The sequence below is a fragment of the Miniopterus natalensis genome, chromosome 8, assembly GCF_054644295.1.
Source record: "Miniopterus natalensis isolate mMinNat1 chromosome 8, mMinNat1.hap1, whole genome shotgun sequence".
In the NCBI taxonomy this organism is placed as follows: Eukaryota; Metazoa; Chordata; class Mammalia; order Chiroptera; family Miniopteridae; genus Miniopterus; species Miniopterus natalensis.
Window position 1 is genome coordinate 47787258 of NC_142088.1, and position 26764 is coordinate 47814021.

Sequence of the window (26764 nt, forward strand, 5' to 3'; positions counted from 1 at the left end):
TATGTTCCTGCCAGATGGAAGAGCATGTGCAAAGGCTCTGAGATAGGAAAGAGACTGGATTTATTAACCCTACATGATCACAATGATCAAGCAAGTAATGTTTTGCATAAAGGATAGTATGTACTTATTAAATAAAGACAAGGTTTTTTTGAGAATAGGAAAAATACATATATGCTTTAAAAAATTGCAAGTTTTGTACAAGTATCCCTTCTTCTAGCAGTGATGCACAATAGCTGCTTAGCACTACTTTCTAAATTGCCATAGTCCTTCCCGTTTCCCATTTTTTCTCATCTGCAGTCATTTGAATTTGCAACCCTTGAAACCGATTATTAATGATCTTGAATATGCAGTATTTATTTTAAGCTAAATTTAGCCTAACAAGCCACTGCATTTTTTCCTGTTACTTTTCTACCCTTTCTTCTGGTGCTCCATAATGAAAACTCACCTGCTTCATCATGACGCACTCTGCTCATTTATTGGTTTTCTGTCTTATCCCCAAACATGCCAATCAAAATACAGGGTCCTTGTAACAGGCCTGTACAGTCTCGGAGAAATGATTTGTGATCCTTTTGGTCTTCTTTCCTTCCTCATCGTTATCTTTTCATCTTTCTACATACACCCAATACACTTTCCCTCTATGATTTATTTTCCCATATAAATGATGGATCTGAATGCAAGGGGAAGCCACGCAAAGAATGACAGCAGAACTGGATTCAAGAGACTCACTTCTGAATGTTCGCTCTTCATATGCTGAGTATTTATATATATAACATACAATTTTTATAACAATATATAAAAATTAGTCTATACAGAATATAACACAAACTTCACAGAGAGTTTTTATTGAAAGACTCTAGTATAATGTTATATTATGTATAGACTATTTTATATATAATCTATATATAAGGTACCCCCCAAAATGTACGCACACTTTGAATAATTATTAATTCCAATGGGTTAAATGTGAAAAGAAAAACCATCAGTTGACCTATCAGCTGTTAAGTGTGTATACATTTTTGGGACACCCTATATATAGACTTTATATAAAGTTTTTATTAAAAGGTTGACACTAAGGTTGCATAAAAACTTGAGTCAGTGTGTTTATTGTTTGAGTTTCTATATCTGCAGAGGAATTTGTCAGGAACAAAACAGGCATCGTTTTAGACTTACTAGAGTATGTTTACAAAAGAAAAATATTTATTGAGAACTATCTGTGTACCAGGGTCTATACTAAGAATTTGCATAAAATATCTCAATAATAATCACAATTATCCACACAGGTTTTTCAGATTTCAAGAAGGAATATTTAAATACATTAAGGTCTCATATTTTAACAACTATGTACACAGTAGAACCATTTTTAAAATTTATCTTTATTGTTGAAAGTATTACAGATGTCCCCTTTTTCCCCCTTTGACCCCTTCCACCCCACCCCACTCCTACCCCCAGGCCTTCACCACACTATTGTCTGTGTCCATGGGTTATACACATAGACATATAAGTTCTTTGGTTAATCTCTCCCCACCCACACACCCACTCCTGCCTTCCCTATGAGATCCCTCAGTCTGTTCCATGCTTCTATGTCTCTGGATCTATTTTGCTCATCAGTTTATTTGGTTCATTAGATTCCACATATGAGTGAGATCATGTTGAAGGGTTTGCCACATAATGTTATTTTAGTGAATATAGATGTGTATAGTTGTAATTTTTCCTATGTGTATATTGTTATTTATGCCAAATACTTGACTGAAAAATTGTTTTTATTAAGAGATATATTACAATTGCTATTATTATCATTACTAAAGAAAAATATTTAATGAGAACTATCTGTGTACCAAGCTCTATACTAAGAATTTGCATAAAATATCTCAATAATAATCACAATAACCCTATGAACTGATGTTATTAGCTTCATTTCACAAATGAAGCTTTAAATTATTCAAGGTTTAACAGCAAATAGATAGCAGAGGTGAGATTATAACCTAAAACATATTGGGCCTTCAGAACTTTGAATCCTGGAGCTTTCAAAACATTAAATTCCATCCTTAACTCCTATTGCGTTCAACAGACTGTAAATATACAGGGTGGGGCAAGAGTAAGTTTATAGTTGTGAGAACAGCAACACGCTTTCTTCTTGTATTCTTATTTATTTATTGTTGTATTATTTTCCACATGAACAACTGTAAACCTGCTTTTGCCCCACCCTGTACTAACAGCTGGCGCATGTGTTTAGCTTTTACAGATGTACTGGTTCCAACAGGCTACATTCTGAACCTGAGCGTTAGGCATAGCACTTGCCCGAAATCTGCTAAAACAAGATAATGTCTGTGACCTTGGATTCAAGCTTGTCTCTTAAGTCTCAGTTCCTTTCAAGTGAAATAGATTTATAACAGGGTTTTTGTAAGGATTAAATGAGATAAAATTAAGCCCTTAGCACACAGAATCACTCAATGGTATCTGCAGCTACATTAATTCCAAAGACGCAATGAAAAGTACTACTTAATACTCGATATCTATCTTTCTTCAAATACTCTGTATATGGAGACTTAAAACAATGTGTTTTTGCATAGAGAAAAGCAATTTTTGATAAATACTATTGCTGTAAAAGTACTGAAATTGAAACTAGTATTTATAAAACACCTGCAGTGGACTAGACCCTATACAGGGTATTTTATTCAAAACGTTTCATTTAATCCTCATAGCATTCTTGCTAAATAGTATTATTATTATTTCTATTTTGAGCATGAAAAGTTGAAGGCTTAGGAATTTAAGAACTTTCCCCAAGGAGACAAAGCTAATGTGTGGTTTTAAAAGCAACTCAGGTATACTATAAAGCCTCAGCTCTTTCCATCAGCCACACCAAAAGCTTTAAATCACTGCTTTTGAGTTTTCTAATTAAAACTGGAGATACCTCTGAAGTGTTAGGAAAAAAACATTTTCTTTTGCCTAAGATTCTGTTTTAAAAAATCATACTTTAAGCTATTTCTCTCCTACATTTTATATCTATTCATATTTCAGAACTTATCTGTGCATCTGAAAAAAAGGCCATAGTTTAATTTTTAACAGATAAAAAATAGTAAGTATGCATTTGAGTAATGTTATCCCTCTGAAAGTTTCCAAAATTCAGCAGCCCTTCTTTAGTATGAGAGCACGCAGTTTTCAAGATAATGAGTAGTTGTTTATATTTTTTCTTTGCTGTCTTTGAATACTACTTATGGAGTGGTTCTTTTCAGAATTTGGGGGGGGAAGGGATGTGGCTTTAATTATGCAGGTAGTGCCTCCTACCTGGCAGTCTCAGTTAGGTTTCCACAGGTTCCTCTGTTTATTTACTCGCGCATTCATTGAATATTGATGGGCGCATCCTACACGTGTGCCAGGCATTACGCTAAGAGAGTGAGTAGAAGAGTGTACATGACCCCTGCTGTGGTGCAGCTGAGAGCCTAGTAGAGGGCATGGGCATCACATAAATAATTATACTGAAAAGATGAAAACTGGCAAGGCAACTCAGCTCCAGGGTGGAGAGATTCACGGTGCTGTGAGAGTGCTTGACAAGAGAACTTAACCTCATCGGGAAGGTTTGAGAAGGCTTTGCTGAAGAGGTGACATCTGAATCTAGGTCTGAGGAATGAATAAGAAGAGTTGACCCAGTGAAGAGAAAAGAATGAGCTCCCCTCATGATAGTAGCGTATGCCCGATCTTATTAACATTTTTTAAAAATTTTGTTTATTGATTTTTAGAGAGAGAAGTAGGGACAGAAACATCAATTAGTTGTTCCACCTACTTATGCCTTCATTGGCTGATTCATGTATGTGCCCTGACTGGGAATCGAACCCACAACCTTAGCATATGGGGATGATGCTCTAACCAACTAAGCTTCCTGGACAGAGCTCTTATTAACTACTTTCATACTGAATAGATATCATATATGGAAACATAGATGTCAAGAATATAACTGAATACCTGTCTTCTAAATTACGAAAAAACCCCACTATAGAATTATATGAACAGCTAAGTCATAAAATGTCTTTGTTTCATACATATATTTACACACAAAGAGAGGATTTTTTACCATACTTTCATAGAAATGATAATGAAACATTTCCTTTGACATATAAGGCAACTATACTATATGTTTTATGATTGGGGAGAAATGTGCACAAGATTTAGCCATGGGGAATTCATTGAAGAACTCACAAACTACTATACTTTAAGAGGAATTGTGCTAAGCTTCAGAGATTCAAAGAAATATAAGATAATGTTCCTGTGTTCTGAGATCTCATAATCAAACTAAAGATCCATAAGAGCAATGAGCAAAATATCACATAATTATGCTGAGGGTCAAACTCATTAGCTTATTTAAGTGGTTGATTAACTTAAAGGTGGGAGCAGTTACTCTTTCTAAAAAAAAAAAAAAAAAAAAAAATCTTTCTTTCGGAGAGGAAGAGAGAGAGAGAGAGAGAAACATCAATGATGAGAGAGTCATTGATCGTCTGCTTCCTGCAGGCCCCTGACTGGGGATCGAGTCCACAGCCCGGGCATGTGGCCCAACCAGGAATCGAACCGCGATCTCCTGGATCCTACCTAGGTCGATGCTCAACCACTGAGCCATGCCTGGCTAGGCTTTTTCCTTTATTCTTTACTACGTTGTTTGGCTTTACCTAAAGGCCCAATAAATTAGGAATAAACTATGTTATATGAGTAAACATGCAATCAAATAACCCTGGTGTCATTAACATAAGGATATATTGTTACTGCTATATAATTGTATAGATGAATGTAAATGTAGCTGTGTTTAATTATGCTCCGTTACTGACTCAACAACAAAGAGAGTACAGAGTGCCTTTTAATTTGAGGTAAAAATTCTCAGTTGAAAATATCCTTTGAAAATTCCACCTTCTCTCCCTGCCCGTCTCCCTCTCTCCCTCCCCATCCCCTTTCCTTCCTCTCCCCCCTCTTTGTGGTACATATATGCAATGGCGGCACATCATCAACGAGCCTTTCAAGGCAGAACTGAGAAATTAAGGGCCAGGATTTGTTCTCAGGTTCTGCTATTGTTTCACTGAGTTTTCATGAGAGACCTCCTCATGTGCCAGTGCCAAGAACAAGAAAACACATGCTGTACTACTATGCCCAGGCAATGGGATGTCTCAGGGGAGTTAATATTTAAATGACTTCAAAATAATAAGTGGATATTAAAAATTCCATTGAGTGCAAAATAACACTAGACAGTTATTATTACAAATCTAAAAGTAAAAATTATTTTCAAGTTATTCTGGCATACTTTTGTTTTCTGACTTTTTACCATTTGTATAGAGCTGAGCTCTTCTCCAAGCAAAAAGCCTATGACATAATTATCTAGATAAAATCTCTAAGAAATCTGCTGTATACAAAAAAAGGCTTTGGTGCTTTTTATTTCAAAATCCACTCGTGCATAACAAAGAACATGCTCCTCCTCTGAGAAGGCTTTGTCTTGAATAGGTTAGGAGAAGAAAACACTGAGGTGGATATATTTAATAATTAATAGTGGAAATAGTCTTAATGAAATTTTCATCTTCCTGAAACATGAACTCTGTTTATTACATTTTATTATTACCTAACACTGATGTGTGCAGTTTACCTGACATAGCCTAGCTGAAACTCCTATTAGCAATATAAAATATCTGTGTTGAAATATTTTATATGAAATAAAAACACATAAGCTGTGAAGAGAAAATGTGTTCATGTTCAACACATTGTAATGTTTTTAATATATATGTATATATATAATTGATTTTAGAGAGAGGAAGGGAAAGGGAGAGAGAAAGAGAAACATTGATGCTAGAAACATCAATCAGTTGCCTCCTGCATGTTCCCTACTGGGAATGGAGCCCCAAATCCAGGCACCTGTCTGGGAAGTCCAGCTGGGACCTCTTGGTGCAGGGGAAGATGCTCAGCCGAGCCACACCTGCCAGAGCAACACGTTGTAACCTAAGTGGATAGTTGTTTTTCCGCTTCAGAGACTGGTACTATAAATGGTAATATTTCATTGAAGCAGATTACATATTTTTGTGGGTGTTCTGCGGAGTCACCTAAATTTTAAACCATCACCTTAACAGTGGTTAAATTTACACTCTTATTAAATAAAATTCCAACACTTTATTTTACAAATCTGAAGATACTCAAGACCAGAAAGAAATGAACTTCAATTTCCTAATGTTCTAGAGTCACCAAATCAGAGACTATAAAAATGAGCCGTGTCTTTAGAAGCCCATCATCTCAATAAAATAACAACCCAACGTGAGAGACAAGTAATCATTTTGTATTCTTGGCAAAATGCCAGAACAGGGAACTCCAAACTGTTCCCAAAGTGTGCATTCCATTTCTGAACAATGTTATCTATTACTTTTATATATCAGTCCCTATTCTGCCCTCTGGAATCATACAGATTCTTTTCTCTCTACTACAACTGTCTTTCAGTCCTGACTGCAGCACTCATCACCCTTTGGAAATCTCTCCAGCCCATTCTTAACACTTTTCCCCAATCCTTATATGAACTTCCTTTCAAATGTTAAACCTTCTGTTGACTCTCTCTAATGACTCTATTCTATCAATTTCCCTTTTAAAATGTAATATCAAGAATAGAAGACTATAATAGCTTGATTTTGACCTTATTGGACACAGTAGAGTTCATTGTGGCCGCTAAAATTGATATCACAATTATATGAATGATACAACAAAATTGTTATTTAAAAAAAATTATATTACCTTATTTTAGTGTTATCTTACTTGTAGCATTTCTTTAAAGCTGACCTTAGATACTCTAAAGTCTGATTATTAACGATAACATCCACATTATAAGCACATTTTATAAAATTCATTTATTATATTTTTCTGGGGACTTGAGACATTTGCAATGAGCGAGAAAGAATTAATTTAGGAAGAATAACCAATTAATGACATTAAGGATTGTAGTACTTAAATATAATTGAAATCATTCTATAGCAATGGATAAAGTAGCAATTATGCAATTTCCTCAGCCCAGGAAAACAGAGCCTTTACAAGGGCCAGATTACTGAAGCTTCCTTCTTAATAAGTAGGTCAGACATTAGCTGGAGGCATCTTGAAGCATGTTAAGCATTCATTAACATTATGTGAAAACACTGCTGCTGTAAGGAAACCATACATTTCTAAAGAAGATGCCAATATTCATAAGCGTATTATTTACAAATTACTACTCTTTCCTCATCAAGGAACTTTTTAATGCTAATAAATAAAATTAATTGAGTGCTTATTTAAACTTACTAGGTTGCCGATTGAAACTTACTAGGTTGAGGAGTCTTTAGTTTTATTTGAAAGCTCTACTCTGCATGACCATATCATTGCCCTTCTCTTTTATGAGCAAATAAAAGAAAATGACTGCTTTGGCTTCATTGAAACTGAAATGGTTAAAAAATATGTATAAGGTGTTCCAACTATTAAACTGATTTAGATGTTCCAGACTCTGATATTTTTATCTGTCTTATTTTAAAATTATGCTTTATTATTCTAAAGTAATTATAAGAAATTGAGTTATGAGAAATAATACAAAGATATTCTGTGTACCCTTTACCTAATTTCCCCCAGTAGTAACATCTTGCAAAACTGCAATATAGTAACCTGGATAGTTGATGGAGTCAAGATAGGAAACATTTTCATCACAGTTAAGATCTCAGGTTGCCCTTGTGATCACTGCTACTTCCTTCCTGTCCCAACACCTTCCTTAATCTCAAACAACCTCTAATCTCTTCTCTGTTTCTGTAATTTTATCATTTCAAAAATATTATATAAATAGATTAATACAGTATGTATCCTTTCTGCATTAGTTGTGTTATTTTTTCCCCCACTCAGCGTAATTCCCAGGATGTTTATCCAAGTTTTCGCATGTATCCATAGCTGGTTTTATTGTTGACTAGTATTCCATGACAACGATGTATCACAGTGTTCCACCATTCATCTACCCACATCTGTGTTATTTCCCAGATTGGGCTTTTAAAAACAAAGCTACTATAAAACGTCATGTACAAGTTTATATGAACATAAGTTTTCATTTCTCTGCAATAAATTTTGAGGAATAGAATTGCTTTATCACATGGTAGTTACATGTTTATGTTTTAAGAAACCGCCAAGCTGTTTTATAGGATGACTACCATTTTACATTCTCACCAACATTTGGTTTTGTCAGTATTTTTTATTTCAGATTTTTTGTTAGATGTGTAGTGATATTCTATTGTGGTTTTAACTTACATTTCCCTAATGGTCAATAAGATTAAACATCCTTTCATATGATTATTTGCATTCAGTATGTCCTCACAAGTGGAATGTCTGTTCATGCTTTTTGTCTCTACTCTTGAGTTGTTTGTTTCTTTTACTATTGATATTTTTGAGTTATATAATAGAGACTAGTCCTTTGCTGGTTATGTGTTTCATAAATATTTTCTCCCACTCTGTACCTTGTCCTTTTATCAAAGGTTTTTAGTTTTAATGAAGTCTAAATTATCAATTTTTCATTTGATGGGTCATGATTGTGGCGCCAAGTCTAAAAACTTTTTGCCTAGTATAGATCTTAAAGATTTTCTCTCTCTTTTTTTTTTTTTTTTTTTAAAGTAGCTTATATTTTACATTTAAACCATGATAGGTTTCAAATTAATTTTCATATGAGGCATAAGTTTCAGGTCAAGTTTTTTTTCTTTGTTTGGTTGGTTTTCTGACAATGGATGGACTGTCCAATTACTCCAGCTCCATTTCTTGAAAATGTTACCTTTCCTCCACTGAATTGCTTCTACATCTTTATAAAAATAAGTAGGGCACATGTGTGTGGGTTTGTTTCGGGGTTCTCTGTTCTGTTCCATTGATTTATTTATCTACGGCTCTCCTAATATGACACAGTCTCCTAATATGACATAACTGTAGCAATGGAGTAAGTCTTAAAATCACATAGAGGTAGATTGATGCTTCCCGCTTGATTATTCGTTTACAAAATTGTTTTAATTCTGTTTTCTTTACTTTTTCATATAAATTTTAAATAATTTTATTTATATTTACTTAAAAAAAATTGCTAGGATTTTAATAGGAATTGTTTAAAAGTGTATACCAATTTGGGGAGAATTGAAATTGTTGCTATTGAGTCTTTCAATCCATGAACATATGGGTCTCTCCATACCTTTAGAAGTATTTACAAATTTGCATAACTATGTAATCATAGCTATAGCTATAACTTTTCTTTGATTTCTTTTATTAGCATGGTGTAGTATTCAGCATACAATTTCTGAACATTCTTGTTAGATTTACATTCACACTTAAGTATTCCATTTTGAGTGGTGATTGGAAATGACATTGTAATTTTAATTTTGGTTCATTGTTAGTATATAAACATATGATTGATTTTTGTACATTTATCTTGTATTCTGTGGCCTTAATGAACTCATTTATTAGTTGAGGAATTTTTTGGAAGATTCCTTGGGATATTCTATGTAGACAATCATGTCATCCTCTAATAGGGAAAGGTTTTTGCTTTTTTTCTCCCATCTACATGCTTTTTATTTCCTTTCCTTGCCTTATTGCACTGGCTACAATTTTTAGCATTATGTTAAATAAAAATTGTGTGAGCAAACATTTTTGCCTGTTCCTGAGCTTAGAAGGAAATCATTCAGTCTTTAAGACTTTCTGATATTTAAATCATAGTATTATGGATTTTATTTCAGTTTTTAATGTTAGTTTGTCTGTTTTCTTTATAGGTAAAGTAAAAGCTTTATTGAAAGATCTTGAAATGTAGTGCTTGTACTCATTGGCTTTGAGGTTAGTCAGAACTAGGTATGATTTAATGCTCTATCTCTTCCTAGTAGTATTACCTTGGGAAAGTCTCATAACCTATCTAAGCTTCAATCTATTTAGCTGTGAAATGGTACATTGCATTTATTCATTACAGACATTTAAAAATCAATATTTTTAAAATGTTTTTTTTTTTCCTTTTTATCGACTATATTGGACTGACACTAGTTAACAAAATTATACAGGTTTCGGGTGCACAATTCCACAACACATCATCTGTATACTTTATTGTGTGTTCACCACCCCAAGTCAAGTCTCCCGCATAATAAAAGTACTTACCTGTCTCACAGAGTTATGAGAACTGAATGAGATAATACTGGCAAAATACTTAGCACATGGTGAGAATTTCAATTTTAGTTATTATCACTGTTACTATTAGACTACAAGTATCAAATGAAAGATTATCTTATAATAATGTGGTTAGATCAGTGGTTATCAATGGGGGTTAGGGGAATAATCTTATCCCCACCCAAAGAACATTTATCAATGCCTGGAGACATTTTTGGTTGCTGTAGCTGGGGGAGGAAGGTACTATTGGTGTTTACAGATAGAAGTCAAGGATGCTGCTAAACATCCTACAATGCACAAGACAGTCCTCATAACAAATAATTATCTGGCCCAAAATGTTAACTTAGCCAGGGTTGAGAAAACCTGACTAAAGTAGATAATAGATATACTGCATATTTTGGGAATATGTTTTAAAAAGCTTACAGTTTACTAGTGAACTTGTCTTCTCTTTAACCCTTGGCCTAAACCCACCTTCTTCTTTGGTAGGCCCCTTCAAATTCAGAACTGCCCTTAGTCTGGCACCCTTTCTTTTTTTCTTTTTTTCTTTTAATATATATGTGTTTTTTAAATTGATTTCAGAGAGAGGAAGGGAGAGGGAGAGGGAGATAGAAGCATCAATGATGAGAGAGTCATTGATCAGTTGCCTCCGGCATTCTCCCTGCTGGGAATCAAGCATGTGCCCTGGCCAGCAGTGGAACCAATATCTCCTGGATCATAGGTCGATGCTCAACCCCTGAGCCACACCAGCCGGGCTGGCACCTTTTCAATAATATGTAATTTTTACACTAGATCTTGATTGGGTTGCTAGCCAGAGGGTAAATTTTTACATGCAGAGACTGCATATTTTTGGGGAATAACTTCACTTTTTCAGTACACATTGCTGATAGTCATCAAATACATTTAATAACTTTTCCTTGACTCTTTTTGGTCTTGAACTCTGGTTACTTTGAAAATTCATGCTTTTCTTTATGTTTGTTTGTTGTTGTTGTTTTCAGAAACTCCTTAGAGTTAATGATCTAACAATGTGTCTGCCAATAAGATTCAGTAATGGTGCTAGAAAATTGCTCTTCAAAATGCATTGTGTTTCTCACATGGGACCATCAAAAGATAATGCAAACATAAGCACTAAGAGAGATGACATGCTAGAATATTTTTTTAATCTTAACTTTAGTTTAATTTACATGTAAACTAACATTATTATTTGGCTCTAAAGGGGCCAATAAATTGCAACGATTTCTTCTCCAAAGTCCGATGGAAATTGGCACATCAGCTACTAGTCAAATTGTTTCGAGAACAAGGTTTATGTTTGGTGCCATGTAGTATCTCATATGTCTCTTCCACTAATGTAAGATGATGCAAGGGATGCTCTACAAAGCAGATATTTACCTGGTAAGCTACAATCCCTCAACCCACAGGCTCTGCTCAAGGAAACTAGCGGGGTACCTTATATAAAGGGAGAATTAAGTTTTGAAAAGAAAAGCCATAAATGTGAGATGTCTCCAAATAAAAGCATGAGGTTGGGGTTCCTCCTAATCATTAACGTGGAAAATGACACTATTGACTATCAGAGACCAGAACAGAAGGCACTGGGGAAGCACATTTTAATGTAGGCAAAGTGATAGGCGTTGTGAGGAATAAAGAAGAAAGAATGTCCCAGTGTTGAGTCCTCCTGATTGAGGCCCTAATTAATTACCGAAAATTGTAAGATTCTAGAAGTAAAAAGAACGGAGGAGAGTGGGAAGGAAGGCAGCCAGGTGGTTCTAGATTAGGTGTAGGAATCCTTTGGAGAAAGGTGGAGGGTTCAGAGTTAAATTGCAAATGACAGAGACAAACTCTGTTACTCAGTAGTATGGGTCAGGCTGGCCTAGCAAAGCACAGTGCAAGACTTGGGCCACTGGAGGAAAATAGAATGAGTAGCTTTGTTTCTTTCCCTCAAAAAATTTGTAGGCTAATCCAGTGGGATTGTTTGCTTCTAGTCATTTCAGTTGATATATTACTTCCATTTATATGAAGAAAAAATACTTAAAAGGCAACTGACCATAGTCAGTTTATTAAAAATCGCACTGTGTGATGTGGCATACTGAATTTTCATGTTCAATCATTTGTTTGGAATTAAAACAAACCATCCAGGCCTGGAAACAAGAGAGAAAACATTTATCTAGACAGTGAGAAAGAGCGAATGTAAGAAACCAGCCAAGGCTGATTTTGCATGGATTAGAAAACAAGATGAGGGTCCAACAACTAGCAGGAAGCAGCAATCAACAGGACATTGGCTCTTTGGTTGACAGCACTTGGCAACAGCTGTAATGAATGTCCTACAAACAAAATGATTCAGGTAAAAGCTAGAAGATATTCAGTGAAAATCTTTCCTCAGAGGAAGATGAATATATACATTTAATCAGTTCTCCATTCCTGTCTTTGGCTAAGATTCTGATTTACCCCTCATGTGATAATGCTGATTCTAGGCTATCTTCAGGAAATAATGTCACCTCATAAAATGTTCTTGTTGTCAATTAGGAAAATGTGCTAAATAAATATTATTAAACATAAATTTGTAAAGGAGACATTTTGTGCATGGATTCTAAAATACCCGAAGTCAAAGTAGGTGCAAAAAGGAAACTCTAATGAAATGAATATGGCTCTTTCAGCAAAAGTGAAGTGAGTTTTTGTTGTATTTTTTAAAGTGAAAACCAAAATTATTCTCATTAATTGTGAGTAAAGAGAGAGCTCACAGAGGGGGTATATTTGATAGCTTTTTATGGCAGCAAGATATATCGGAAAGCATGTCTGGCTTGTTGAGAAAAACGCATGGTGATGCCAAGCTTTCTCTCACATAGCAAGAGAAAAACAGGGTTTTCCAGCAGCTTCTCAAAAGTGAGAAACTTCAAATGCCTAATATAACAAAGAATCAGACTCTTTTGCTGAAAGTTCTAGCAGTGGTTATTTTGTACAAAATGAAAGTAGGAGAATTCTAGGTCAAGATTTTCTATTTTTCATTAGGTAACAAAGACAAAGAAGATGTAAATAGATCACTCTTGAAAAAGTTATTATGTAAAAAGAATTAGTAGAAATTGTGATTCAGATGTCAAGGCAGCATTTCTGAGCCTGTGTGTGGGCGAGTGTAAAATCAACACTAAGATTTGCAAAACTTTAAGGTCAAAAATGAAGACTAAACTCTTAGAATGTTAGGGCAATAGATAATTCAGAGCGCCCCAGATCAATGTGTAGTAAGCAACAATTATACATCTGTGCAGGGAATGAGACCATAAAAAGTACAGAATTTCCTTTTGGACCTATTATTATTATTATTCCCAAGAATGGTAATTCCATTGCATTTGTCTCCCACTGTATTTTGAGAAACTCATAGAAAGAGATTGTGTCCTACTTGTTTTTGTAAACTAAAGCCTAGCTGATGTCATGGCACATAGTGCATTTAAATATTTACTGAAAAAAAATGAAATTATAGAACAACTCCAGAATATGACTTCTGTGTCAGATGTGCTAAATCAACCCTGTTCAATAGAGATTTCTGTGATGTAAATTTTCAGTACTGCCCAGTTTAGTAGCTGCTAGCCACATATGGTTATTAAGAACTTGAAATATGGCCAGTGCAACTGAGGAACTGAATTATTAATTTTATTTGACTTTAAATTATTTAAATCTAAAAGTAAGTAGCCACGTGGACAGTGGTCCTACATTTTGCAAGAGTAAAGGAAACAGAAGGTGTTGGATATGTAACATGCTATCTTAATACTACTTGACTGTTATCTGTTCCCCATCTTAATTTATCATCTTTCATCAAGTAAGAAATCCTGAAGAAGAAAAAAAAAAATGACCAAATGTCACTTATCCATCTCATCACCATTGACTGTCTATAGCAGAGCAAGTGGAAGACACGAAGCTCACAGATCTGTTGGGATCCTGGGCCTGTCGAGTACTTGCAGAGTATCTAGATGGATTAAGGAGTTATATGAAATGACACCAGGAAACAAGAAGAAAGCCTTGTTTATCTGGTGTGAGGAAGGTATACCAAACATCAAAGAAAGTCAGTCCCACAGATAACAATATTTGTATGTTTATCGTCTCAACTTTTTGCCATCATAAACATATAAACAAATTAAACTATAAACCAAAAACTGCAAGAAAAAATTTTATAAGCACAATCAAAGGGAAGTTCACAGAATGCTGCCGTTAGGAATTCTTCAACTAAAGCTCTTGGTTTAAATGCTGAGAGGATCACATATAACTATGTAACCATAGGCTAATTATTTCACTCAAACTTGTTTCCTTTACTTTCAAATAAAAATTTGAAATTATACACCTCATAGTGAAAACGTGACAAATTGCAAATGTGTAAAACCCATTGAATGACCTAAAACAGCAAAATGCTCAATAAATGGCAGCTTACAAATTAGGGGTCAATGTTCTTGCTATAGATTATGAATATTAATATCTTTTCTCATATAAATATTTCAAATAATTTTCCCAGGTTGTTACTTGCTTTGACTTTTATTTTTCTTATCTTTTGTAAAAGTAAAAGAAAATTCATTTTTATTTAGTCAAATCCATCAGATTTTTCCTTCATGACTGAGTTTCCATTTTATTTAGGAAGTCTTCCACTCTTTTACAACTTCAATTACATGATTATAAAAATATTCTCTATTTTTATCTAATATTTTGTTTGGAGGGTGGGGGGACTTGGCAAATTTTAAAACATTAAATAACAAAAACAGGGAAGGGAAAGAAACGTATTTATTCCAGCCCGGGTTACTGAGGCCTTAAAACGCGTGCTGCACGGCCTTCCCCTGCGCGCCACCAAGGGAGGAAGGCGCCACCAAGGGAGGAAGGCGCCACCAAGGGAGGAAGGCGCCACCAAGGGAGGAAGGCGCCACCAAGGGAGGAAGGCGCCACCAAGGGAGGAAGGCGCCCTGGCGCAGCAGCTCTGCCCGGAGCTTGCCGACGGCCGCTGGGAGCTCCGCACGCTCGCGGCCGGCTTCCCCCCTGCGCGGTCACTGAGGCCTCCCCCTCCTGGCAAAGGCTCCTTAATTCTAAATTCATTTTGTGCAGAGAAGAGGAAAGAATCTGATATACTGATTGTTCCTCATGGGAGCCAGGACTTAAATTCTACCTCAGTATTTAGCTATCATTATTTTCTGAAATAGAAAAAGAAGGAAAGGAGATGAGGGAAGGGGCAATAGAAGTTACACTGCGCGGACACAGACTTTAAGTTCTAGTCAGAGTTAAAACCCATTTTCAAGGTCATCTGATGGTTCAAAGGAAATAACGACATGGATTCCCGTCAGGACACACACATGAGTTGAGTCTCATTATTGGCCTCAGGAATGCGGGATAACCATCCTCAGCAAAGCTGGAGTCCACACCTGTTAGGTATGCTCTGCCGGGCACGGGTGGGTCAAAGCCTGGCGGAATGGGTTGTCGCCGTGCCCCCGTGACAAAGACAGAAGGCTCTGGAGAAAGCAGCTCTGTTCCCAGGTGCGGTCCGCAGTGCACCGAGGAGTTCAGCAGCGGGATCCAGTGGAGACCCTGGGAGACAGAGGCACAGAGAGAGGTCGCTTGGCTTCCTCTCCACACCCTGGGGCTTGCGGATGGGCTGTGCCCGGTGCTGCCCCCCCTCCCGCTGCCTGGCCTCCTCCGCCTGCTGGCCTCCCTGGGCTCCCCCCTTGGCCATTTTCTCCCCCTGCTCTTGCCGCTCCTTGGCTCTCTTCTCGGGCCAGCTGGAAAGGTTCCCGAGCTAGGGAACCAGAGAGGCCCTCAGCTACGGACTTTTTCTCTTTCTTGGGAAATAAGGGCTCCTGGGAGGTGACAGTGCTTGGACAAGTGCTTGAAGCAAGTTGCTTCTTTCTGCTGTTTCGGTTCCTGCAGCTGGTGCTTCCAAGCGCCTCTTCTGTCCACCTTCATAGCACCTCTTCTGTCCGTCTCTAAGCAGAAAAGCTCAAGCTGGGTTTCCTTCTTCACCTTCTTCTCTGGCATCTAAATGAGGGAAAGGAAGTGCCTTGAACTTGGGCACCTCCCTTTTCTGCAGTTCTTTTAGTTGCCTCGAGACCCAGAAGAGAAAGGGCATATTTCCACAGCTTTTGCTTCTAGACCAGAGTGTGGCCTAGGCTGAACTCTTATCACGACCAGCTCCTCTTCCTCATAGTTGGTGGACATTTGGATTCTGTTCTTTAATGCAAAGGCTGGTGACTTGGGAACAGTGATTGGAAGTACTCTCTTTTCAGGAACACCCACAACATCTTCCAAGATCTTAGTGGGGCAAGGTCTGGAGTGAAGTTCAAATTGCCCTTCCTCTGATTTCTTCGTTGACTTGCGCTCCTGGATTCTTTTCCTAATTTCCAAATCAAAGCCAGTAGGCTGAGAGGGTGGCTTCACAGGTGGTTTCTTGGGCAAGATGGGCCCACATTCAAGAATTCTGGGATCAAGTTCCTGTTTCCTGAATTTATATTGTTGCAGTTTCTCGAGCTCCTCAGCCTCCTGATCTGTTGCACTTTTGCAGGTTTGCAACACAGAAGTGTGTGGGTCTCTAGAAATCTTGGCCACAGCAGATTTGGAGGGTAACAGAGTAATATTATCTTCCTTCCTCCTCAAATGATATCTGTTAGCAGTTCATTTATAGAAGGTTTCGACCTGCTGTGCAAAACAGCACACAGGGCCCGGCCAGCATGGCTCAGTGGTTGAGCATCGACCTATGATCCAAGTTTGATTCCCGGTCAGGGCACATGCCCAGGGTGCAGGCTTGACACCTGGTGGGGGACGTGCAGGAGGCAGCCAATCAATGACTCTCTCATCATTAATGTTTCTCTCTCTCTTCCTCTCCCTTCCTCTCTCTGAAATCAATGAAGACATATTAAAAATAAAAGGGGGCACACAGGGACAAACTTTCATAAATGCTCTTTTCTTTCCCTGGGACAAGTTGAAAGGCCTTATGGTGCATCCCTTAGCTGCTTGGACAGGAGGTGGAGGGTGCTTTCCCATTTCAGATGTAAAGTTCCCTTCCTTATACTCCTCATGGTTCTTAGGATCGTGTTTGATCCACTCATCTGTGCGGAAGTGGAAGCTGACTGACTGGTTACCCAACTTACTGATTTCTTCACAGGCTGTCCTGCTCCTGCAGGAGCGAGTTTCTTCAATCCTTCACTTTTTCTGCATCTCCATCACCTCCTGCTACATTTTCATGCTCTTCTTCAACTCAGTACCTTTTAGATTCCTCTGACTTACAGGTTGGCATATAAGGCACAGTATGCCTGTTTTTGGCTTTCTTTGGGGAAGACTCGTTCTTTCCAGAAGTATCTTAATGAGCACTACCATCTTCCTCTTCTTATGGATCTTTTTATTGTTAGAAACTTTCATCATTTTGGAAGGTGGAATTTCACTGATGATCACAGGAGTAGCACATCTCTTGGCTTTCATTTTTACATGTGTTTTTTTTTCTGTGCCAAATCCTTCTAAGCAGAGTCTAACAGATCTTCTCTGAGGCTGGGGCAGAGTATTTTTCTTGAGGTAGTTCCCTTGACTTCCAGGGAAGAACAAGCATTTGAAGGAATGGACTGTTGCACCGAATTTCCTTTTTCTGACTCTTTGTAATGAGTGCTGTCAATTGGGCACAAAGGTGTGACAATAGCTTGCTGAAGATTTGCCTTTTTCAAAGAAGTTTTGTCCTGAAAAAGCCCTGTCCTATTTTTCCCAGGGAACTTCTCCAAATTGGCCTTCTCTTTAGACCAAGAATCTATGTTTTGGGTATCTTCCTCATCATTCAAAGATGTAAAATTGATGAAGTCCCTCAGGAGAGCATCATAGGAGTAAAAGGCTTTAGTTTGTGGCCACCTGTGGTTTAATCTGTCAGTCCAATCAAAGTTACAATATACTTTCACTTCTCTTCTGAAATCTTGAAGTCCAGCAAGTACTTCTTATCAGGAACCTCGTCTCAGCCGAGCTGGCATGGTTCAGTGGTTGAGTGTCAAGCTATGAATGAGGAGATCCGGGTTCGATTCCTTGTCAGGGGACATGCCTGGGTTGCAGGCTCGATCCCCAGTAGGGGGCTTGCGGGATACAGTCAATCAATAACTCTCTCATCATTGATGTTTCTGTCTCTCTCTTCCTCTCCCTTCCTCTCTCTGAAATCAATAAAAACATATTAAAATAACTTTTTAAAAAAAGCAAATCAAAATCCTGATTTGTAGCGTTTGAAAACAAAAACAAAAAACCTTGTCTTTGACTCAGCTGTAACAGAGGAGCTCCCTCAAGAAGAACTGATGCTGGGATTCATTCCGTATCATTGAAAATTTGAACCAAGGCTCTCCAGTCCTAATATTTTGATTTTTAATCTATATAAAATTTGTTAGCATGGGACACTATAAATGACCTAATCTTTTTCCATTTTAAATGGATAACCGGTTGTCGCAACACTATTTCTTCAGTAGTCTAATTTTTCCAAAAAGTTTTAAATGCCATTTGTTAGAGCTACATTAATATTACTCATATGTATTTTCCTGGACTCTATAATGTTGAGATGTTGATTGGAATTGCTTTAAAATTTATAGATTAATTTGAGAAAAACTAACTTCCTACGAAACTGAGTTTTTAAATCTTAAGACAATATATATCTCCAATTATTGAGTTATTTTTAGCATCACACATTCAATAAACTTGAAGTTTTCTTCAGGTAGTCACCATACATTCTTTTTTCAGTTTATTATCAAGAATTATTTTGTGTTTTGTTGTTATTGTTGGTGATACAAATTATATTATTTTACCATTATATTTTCTAATTGCTATTTCTGCCTTATTAAAAATCTGTTGAGCTTGTGGAACTTACTATCTTGCTGAGTAATTTTATTACTTCCAGTAATTTTCAGTTGATTCACATTAATTTTCCTGTTAGATCATCTTATCAGCCACAAGTCAGAGGGGCTTCTGGAAATATCTTGCTGCCCTAAAAGCAATCAAGTATTCCCCCTATGTGACCTCTGTCCCTACCCACGGTTAGTAAGAGTAATTTTATTTTTCACTTTAAAAAATACAACAAAAACTCATTTCACTTTTGCTGGAAGAGCCATGTCATTTCAAGGGCTTCCTTTTTGCACCTACTTTGATTTTGGGTATTTTAGAATCCAGGGGCAAAATGTTTTCTTTCTAAATTGATTTTAGTAATATTTATTTAACACATAGTCCTATTGTGTCAGTGACGTGAGGAAAGCATAACCACGTGGGAACACTCACCAGAGCTCTTGCATTCATTTTTCTTATTCAACAACCCATTGGTGAGACAAGCGAGCCATCTAAAATTTGGAAGCCTGAAGGAATATGTGTGTACGCATACATGTATCTTGATTTTACAACATCTCTAATTCATCATTCTTTATTCTTATGCAATTTGATGCTTTCAGTAAAAACTGTGGCAATATACATATGAGACTTCCTTAAATTGGATGGTCAGTAAATCGGTCATTCTTTAGATTAACAGTTTCTGAATATCCAGTATGTACAAGTCATTACTTCCCTCTGAGACCGCAAAGGGAAAAAATGTATAGTTTCTGCTCTCAAGGAGTTTACTCACTAGAAAAATTTAATTTTTTTTCCATGTGAATCTATCCTGCAACCAATGCAGTGACAGATGTCACTGCCAGATTATTCTCTAGCCCAGGAGAACCACTCAGCCGCCACAAGTTCCTTAGTAGTTCCCAAAGACATTAACATTTTATTATACAATGAAATATGAAAATCACTGGTAGTCTCATATCCGTCAGGTTTCACTTTATTAACAAATATTTAGCTATGCATTTTAAATCATTTCTATGTCTCTCACCTCACCCACAACTCAGTCTATGTCTTTATTTATTTATTATTTAATAATGTTTAATGTTGACATTATTGCAGGTGTTCCCCTTTTTCCTCCCCTTTGCCCATCTGTACCCCTCCCTCCCTCCCCCTGCCTTGGCCTTCATCAGACTATTGTCCGTGTCCGTGGGGTATGCATATATGTTCTTTAGATTATGTCTTTTTATTTTAGCTCCTACCTCTACCTTTTATGGTAAATTATTTCCTTTCTTCATAGCCTTTCATTTTCAATGTAAACTATTTAATGTAATCCCCAATCCCACAGCTCTTTCTTCTAATATCCTAATGCATAACAGAATACTGAAAAGCTAAACAATAAAATCCTGTCAAGTGGAGTAGAGTTTGAATATTCTTTTTTTTTCTGGTTACCCAATTCTATTTTTTAAATCATGTGGTAACTATAAAGCATCCTTTTATTTAAAAAGATATCTTGCTGCCTGGGCACTAATTATTCCTAAAGCAGCTGTATCTCTAAAATTCTTCATTCCCCACCAGTCCCTCACCCCACTCTAGCTCCTACTTACTTAAAGTAAGCAAATAATAATAAGCAACATTTTTTTGAAGACTTATGTACCAGGTAAAATTCTAAGTGCTTTATCTGCATTTACTCATTTAATCTTTCCAACACTGCTATGAGGCAGCACTCTTTTTTTTTCTTCTTTTATAGATGAGGAAACGAAGGCCCCAAGGGGTTAAGTAAATTGTCCAAGGCACTAGACTAATACGGAACAAAGCCTGGATTCGTACCCAGGGAGTTAGACTTAAGAGTTACACGTTTAAACACCAAGCTACATAAAATTATTTGTAACTTGCTTTGGTATAATGAAATGAATCATTATACAACTGACAATGAAATTAGAGGAGATTAGGAGAAAAGCCTTAAAAATTGGCAAAGGAGATGGCAACCTTATCATATAGGGAGTTATGAAAAATGATTAAAATTCTTTATTCGGAGAAGATGTGTATGATAGCAGTCCATAAAAACCACAAAGGGTATAGTTAAAATATATAAGGACTTCTCTAATTAATTCTGGATTATTGGAATTTGAAGAGGACTTTGGAAATTTAGAGAGGTGAGAATACATAAATAAAAGGAGGGCATTGCGCAGTAGCGAATGATAGACCAGGTTTTACACTATGCATTTATAAGCATTATCACTTCCCACTGTTCATACAGAGAAACAGATTTATATTGAATGAGGATTTAAGTCTTCATTTCTCTGATCCTCCAGTCCTTACTCTTAATCCTGTTATCCTGTCTCTCATGAACTCTTCAAATTATTGGGCCAAATGGTAATGTTATTAGCTAACAAATACATAATGTAAACTAAGTACATTCACCTTCAAAGATTTTATTAATGTTAGCTCATTTAATACTTATCACAGCCTCATAAGGTAGTATGATCTCCACTTTACCAAAAAATGTGGTACAGGGAGGTTATATAATTTGCTCATGATATGACTGATTCCTAGAGCTGGGCTTCAAACCCTAGTAGTCTAGCCCTGGAATCCAGGTTCTTAGCCTCTGCACTAAACCACAGTAAGAGGAATTTTAACTAGATGAGTGTTTTTCAGTGTGTGTTCACAGTGTTAATAGGCCACATATAAAAAGCAGTTCTGTAGTCAAACCAGTTTATTTTTGTCAACATAACAGATGCTTTAATAAGAAAATGTATAATATAAATCTTACTCATATAGATTATCATGAAGGTAAAATTATAAAATTGCTAATAGTCAACAATTTTAGATTTATAAAATGACAAGAAGAGACAGGTTATGGTATGCAGTATCTCTAAACAAATGGTTCAATGAAATATAAATATTTTAGAATATCTTAATGTAGTAAGTTGTAGGTAATTGACAATATTTGCTTCTAAAAATAAAACAAAAACAAAACTAGAGATATGGAAAGACATCTTGAACCTTTCTAAGGTTAATGTTATGGAAAATTGCCATGCCCTAGTACAAATCACCCCCTATCAAACACAAAATACAGAGCTAGATAATCCATGAGTTTTTTTACAAATTGCCTTACCATTTATAATGTGAAAAAAGTTTTCAAGTACAAAATTTTCAATCATATTATATATTCTACCCATCTTAGCCATAAATAATGCAGATATTTCTCTTTAAAAGTTTACTTGCTCTCTCCATCTTTGAACTAGTGTTTTTTACTAATGATTTGGATAATAGGATAAAAATGCAAAAATATTCTCCTTCTGCCTCATTATTTTACAGAATTGAAATCTATAGAACAATAACAAAAATCTGTGAAACAAAATGCACTTGAAGCAAAGCCAAGACTCAAAGCACAATTTCTACACCAGTCTTCTTGTTTCCTAACCACATCCTTGATATCTTTTGATTTTTCTGGGCATCTGTAATTAGGACTTTTTATTAGATTCACAGCCAGACTTTATGACCAAATACAACTGGCGCTTAGAGGCACATCACACAAATATAAATTGGAGGGTTTACCGTTGCATTCTGGAAGTCTAGACATTAAAAGACAAAATTTTAGACCTAGAAGGAAACACAGAGATCAACCTTATCTTTCAACCCATAACCAATAAAGAGTGAAACTGAAACCAAGGGAAGTACTAAAGCTTTTTTTGACACACAGGTATTTAACTAGAACTATCTTGTGTTAGGAATAAACTAATTTAACTTCATTTGACATCTTACATCCTTAAAAGGCCTATTTGATGACATTACTATTGACTTGCAATAAGGGAATCCCAATGTAGTTATGTTAGGCCCAAAGAAACCATCGTGTTCTGTACATCCCATTGTGATCAGATGGCCAGTGTGCTTTCCTTTTCCTCACTGGTTCACACAAGTGGAGCCAGCATATCATCATGTGACAGGATGGTACCGACCCACTTTTATTTTGTTAAAAATTTTTAACGTTGAAACACTATTGCAGATGTCCCCCATTCCCCTCTCCCTTATCCACCACCACCCACCCTGGCCACCCCTCCCTTGGCCTTCACCACACTATCCTCGGTGTCCCTGGGGTATGTATATATGTTCTTTAGCTAAGCCCTTCACTTTCTTTATCCAGTCACCCCCACCCGTCTCCCCCTGCGACCCCCAGTCTGTTCATGTATTTATGTTTCTGGTTCCATTTTGTTGACCCACTTTTCATACTCCCTCTTGTGGCCCTTTCTATGAATGCGAGCTGATTTCTTTCATCAGCGTGGCACTACTATGAACAGCAGACACAGGAATGTTGTGTATTTGATAACTATGCATAAGAATGGCAGTTAATTTCTTTAGGAGTTTAATTTAAGCTTCTCTACAGTTTCTAAAAGTAAGTGGGAGAATGAATAGAACAGAATGTTCTCATTTTGCAGAAATAGAATAGTAAACTATATATGAAGAGAGAAATTAGACTAAATATTATTTTAAGGGATTCACATGAGAAGTGACAAGAGGAAAATACTCTTTAATAGCAATCTTATCTTTTGGTATTTTGGTGACTTCTCTCATAAAAGAAGTATTTGTGCTATGCATGTAACTAATGGTACCAAAAATAATAAAAACTGATTATTTAACAAATGCAACTGAATAAATTACCTCTATTTGGCTAAAATAAAAGTTAATGGCTACTTTGCATACTGAACAACTTCTTATGAAAAAAATTCTGCCTCTGGAGAAATTTAACTAGCTGATGATATTTAATCTTTTGTTTATATAAACACCAACACAGTAAGTACTGAATATGTACTTACTAAATTGATTTGAATTCTGTGAATTAAATATATATGTAGATAATAATTCTGTGTAGTTTTATACAATCACACAATTAATAGTGTGTAATCAGTTGCTAAAACAAATGTATTAAACACAAATTATTTTCAAAATCCCTAATACCTGCGTATAGAGGTATGACACCAGTTAAAGAAATTTTGCTGTTTTCTAATTTAGTCTTCATTTTCTTAGCAATATTTTTTTCAGGCCTTGTTATTTGTTTGGAGAATATCTTAATAAACTGAAGTGTATCGTATTTATTAAGGTGGGTAATATTTTTCTTAATAACTCTGTACATTCCGTGGTTAGTGAATGCGTGGCCTAGCATAGCTCTTGACACACAATTATTATTGAAGAGTAAGTGAATGAACAAATGCATGGACAGACAGATGAGGTATACATTCAGCAAAAGCTGGCCAAGATGATAACATCTTTAAGGACAGAATCTTTTTTCACTTGCATCTTTGTATCCCTAACAGTGCCTAGGAGAGAGCTTTACCCATGCCAGAATTTTAACAAATGCTTGCTGAAGGAATGAATCACAACATGCACGGATGAATATGTTAATGAACCATAACAGCACTGCCTGGTCTGTGTCTTTTAATCTAGCTCTTCCTTGCTTTTGCATTCCCATTCCATTAATTTGTATAATAATGTGACTTAAAATCAGTTTGCTGCGTGGGACAGTTTTTCATACCTCCCTTAGTGCATATGGGAGAGGATCATAGACATTTATTATGCTACATCAGTTAGTTTGAGAGAAGATTCAGTTGATCCATCAATCCATTAATATCTGCAGTTATAAACTCAGATTTTAACAGATCACAAGTAATGAAAAAAATACAAAAGGCTTTTAAACCAAATGTGGCAATTTATGAAAGATTAGAGTTTGAAAATAAGGTAGATTATTTTGTCTTCCTAAAATAATATTGGATATAATTTTATTTCCAAAGCAGTACTTGACTTTTTAAAAACGAATTCTTTCTTTGTGTATATTTAAACTAAACTCTATGTCAGCTTGTGTGTATGTGTGTATGTATCTATATGGATGTATGTGTCCTCTAAGATTATCTTTAAGATGCAGATTTTATAAATTGTTAGTTTATTTCACAATATTGTAGGGTCTGTATTATAAAATTCAGTATTAGGAATGTAGGAGAGGAAAAAGTTTTCTTTGACCCTCTTGGGTTCCTGGCTAGGTCTGAAAATTAGACTGGCAAAAATAGATTAACAAGAGAAAGCATATAAATTTATTTACTATAAGTGTTATGTGACCTGGAGCCTTTTTAAGCTAGGTTTGATGAAGAAAGACGTGATAGGACAAAGAGTATGAGCTGTGTGGTAAATGCCGGGGACAGGTGGGGCTTCAAAAGGCCTATTCTTTCAGATTCTTCTGTGTCCGTTTGTCTTCAGAGGTAGAGATACTCCTTTCCTCAAAGTTGTAGGGAGGGCATTTCTCACATGACTTGCTTCAATGGAAGGTCAGAAAGTCCTTCCTGCACAAGCCATTTCTCAAATTCCTTCATCTTGAAAAATTCCATCAAAGGTGTGATATTTCGGGGTGATGTGTCCTGAACCATGTCAGGGATTACATAATACTCTGGTTTTCTCTCTCCTAGTTATAATGCGTCCAAGAGCAACTGGGCATTTCTCATTTACAAAATAAAGCTGCCTGAGACTAAATGGTAGGGGGAAGAGGTAGATAAAACTCTTGTAGCTGCAATAATCTATAAATGCATCGCCTTATAATAATTTTACTATTATTGTGCTGCATTTACTTAGAAGAATATAATCAATCTTTTTTCCCTTTGTTATCTGCTTGATAGGATGAATTAGGTGTGTATATCTCTTTACTAAAGCTAGATTTATCTAGGAATATTTTTATTCATTTCTTCTTTTTTAAAGTTAATTTAAAAAATAAATGTAAATGTTAAAAAGTTCCCTAAAATTTAGGCTTGTGATCATCAGAATTAAGAAACTAAAGTTAGAGAATTACTTAAAATATTCTAAATGGAATATCATTTTAATAAATGCAGTTTTTTTCTTATTTACAAATTGGATTTTATAGTTATTTACACAGGTTTTATTTAGCATTAATGCACATTTAAATTTGAAAAGTTTTTAATTTTTTTATATGAATGACCCATTTAATCCATTAGAAATATTACACTAATATTGATTGTGAGACAAGATTCTCCAAACTACTTCTGTACATCTGATTTGTGACCAGCATTAATGCTCTGAAGAATCCTAACTCCAGCTCAGCTCTATATGTATAACTTTATTTTTGCATTTTTCTCAGTCTTTCCCTTTATTCCACTATCATCTGACTCAGTGGAACCTCTGTTGGCGACCTGTTGCTCTGGTTTTTCTAAATCCTTAAAACCAAGTCGTTACTGTCTGCTGCACTCTGACTCGGGCTTTTCCAGTCACACTGTGATCTGGCTCACTGGCTCCCAATTCCACTGCTCCCCAACCTTAAACCTCATCCCTCCAGCGCTGAACAGATGTAGAGCCCGAGAAACATATTTACAAAAATAAAAGGACACAACCATGCGTCACCTGGAAGCCGTGCTGCAGTAATAGGTGGGGTTGCTGAACTTTTCTCTTTAGAATGAATCCCTCTACTTTTAAGCAGAAAAGTAAATGGCATTGTGAGAAAAATATTAGGGTTCTTTTCTAAGTAGAAATAAATTTTTATTATAATATAAATTGTACAAATGATTTCGATCACTGTATATTTTCCCCATGTTAAAAAGAAACATAGGGCAGAGGTCAACTGTAAAGGCTTTTATAGAATTTGCACTACTGGGCATCCGTCACCGACACCAACCTCATGTAAAGGAGGTGAGACTGAGGCCAAATACAGTCTTGTACAAGGGCAAAAAGGTCAGGAAAATTGATGGTGTAGGAAGACTGGGTGGGAATTTAATCATCCCATAGTCCGATGGGCTCCTTTTCCAGATGAGGAAAGCAAGATCCTGGAAGTTAAAAGTGATACGTGACCAAAGCCATACAGCTG

General features: G+C 36.2%; 1 protein-coding gene and 1 pseudogene across 1 annotated transcript in view; one reads left to right on the top strand and one right to left on the bottom strand.

The window, feature by feature from the left end:
- Window positions 1-26764, top strand: part of KCNH7 (potassium voltage-gated channel subfamily H member 7) — a 391952-nt gene that overhangs the window by 147948 nt on the left and 217240 nt on the right. The window lies entirely within an intron of this gene.
- On the bottom strand, window positions 15654-25322 carry LOC148092617 (targeting protein for Xklp2 pseudogene; annotated as a pseudogene).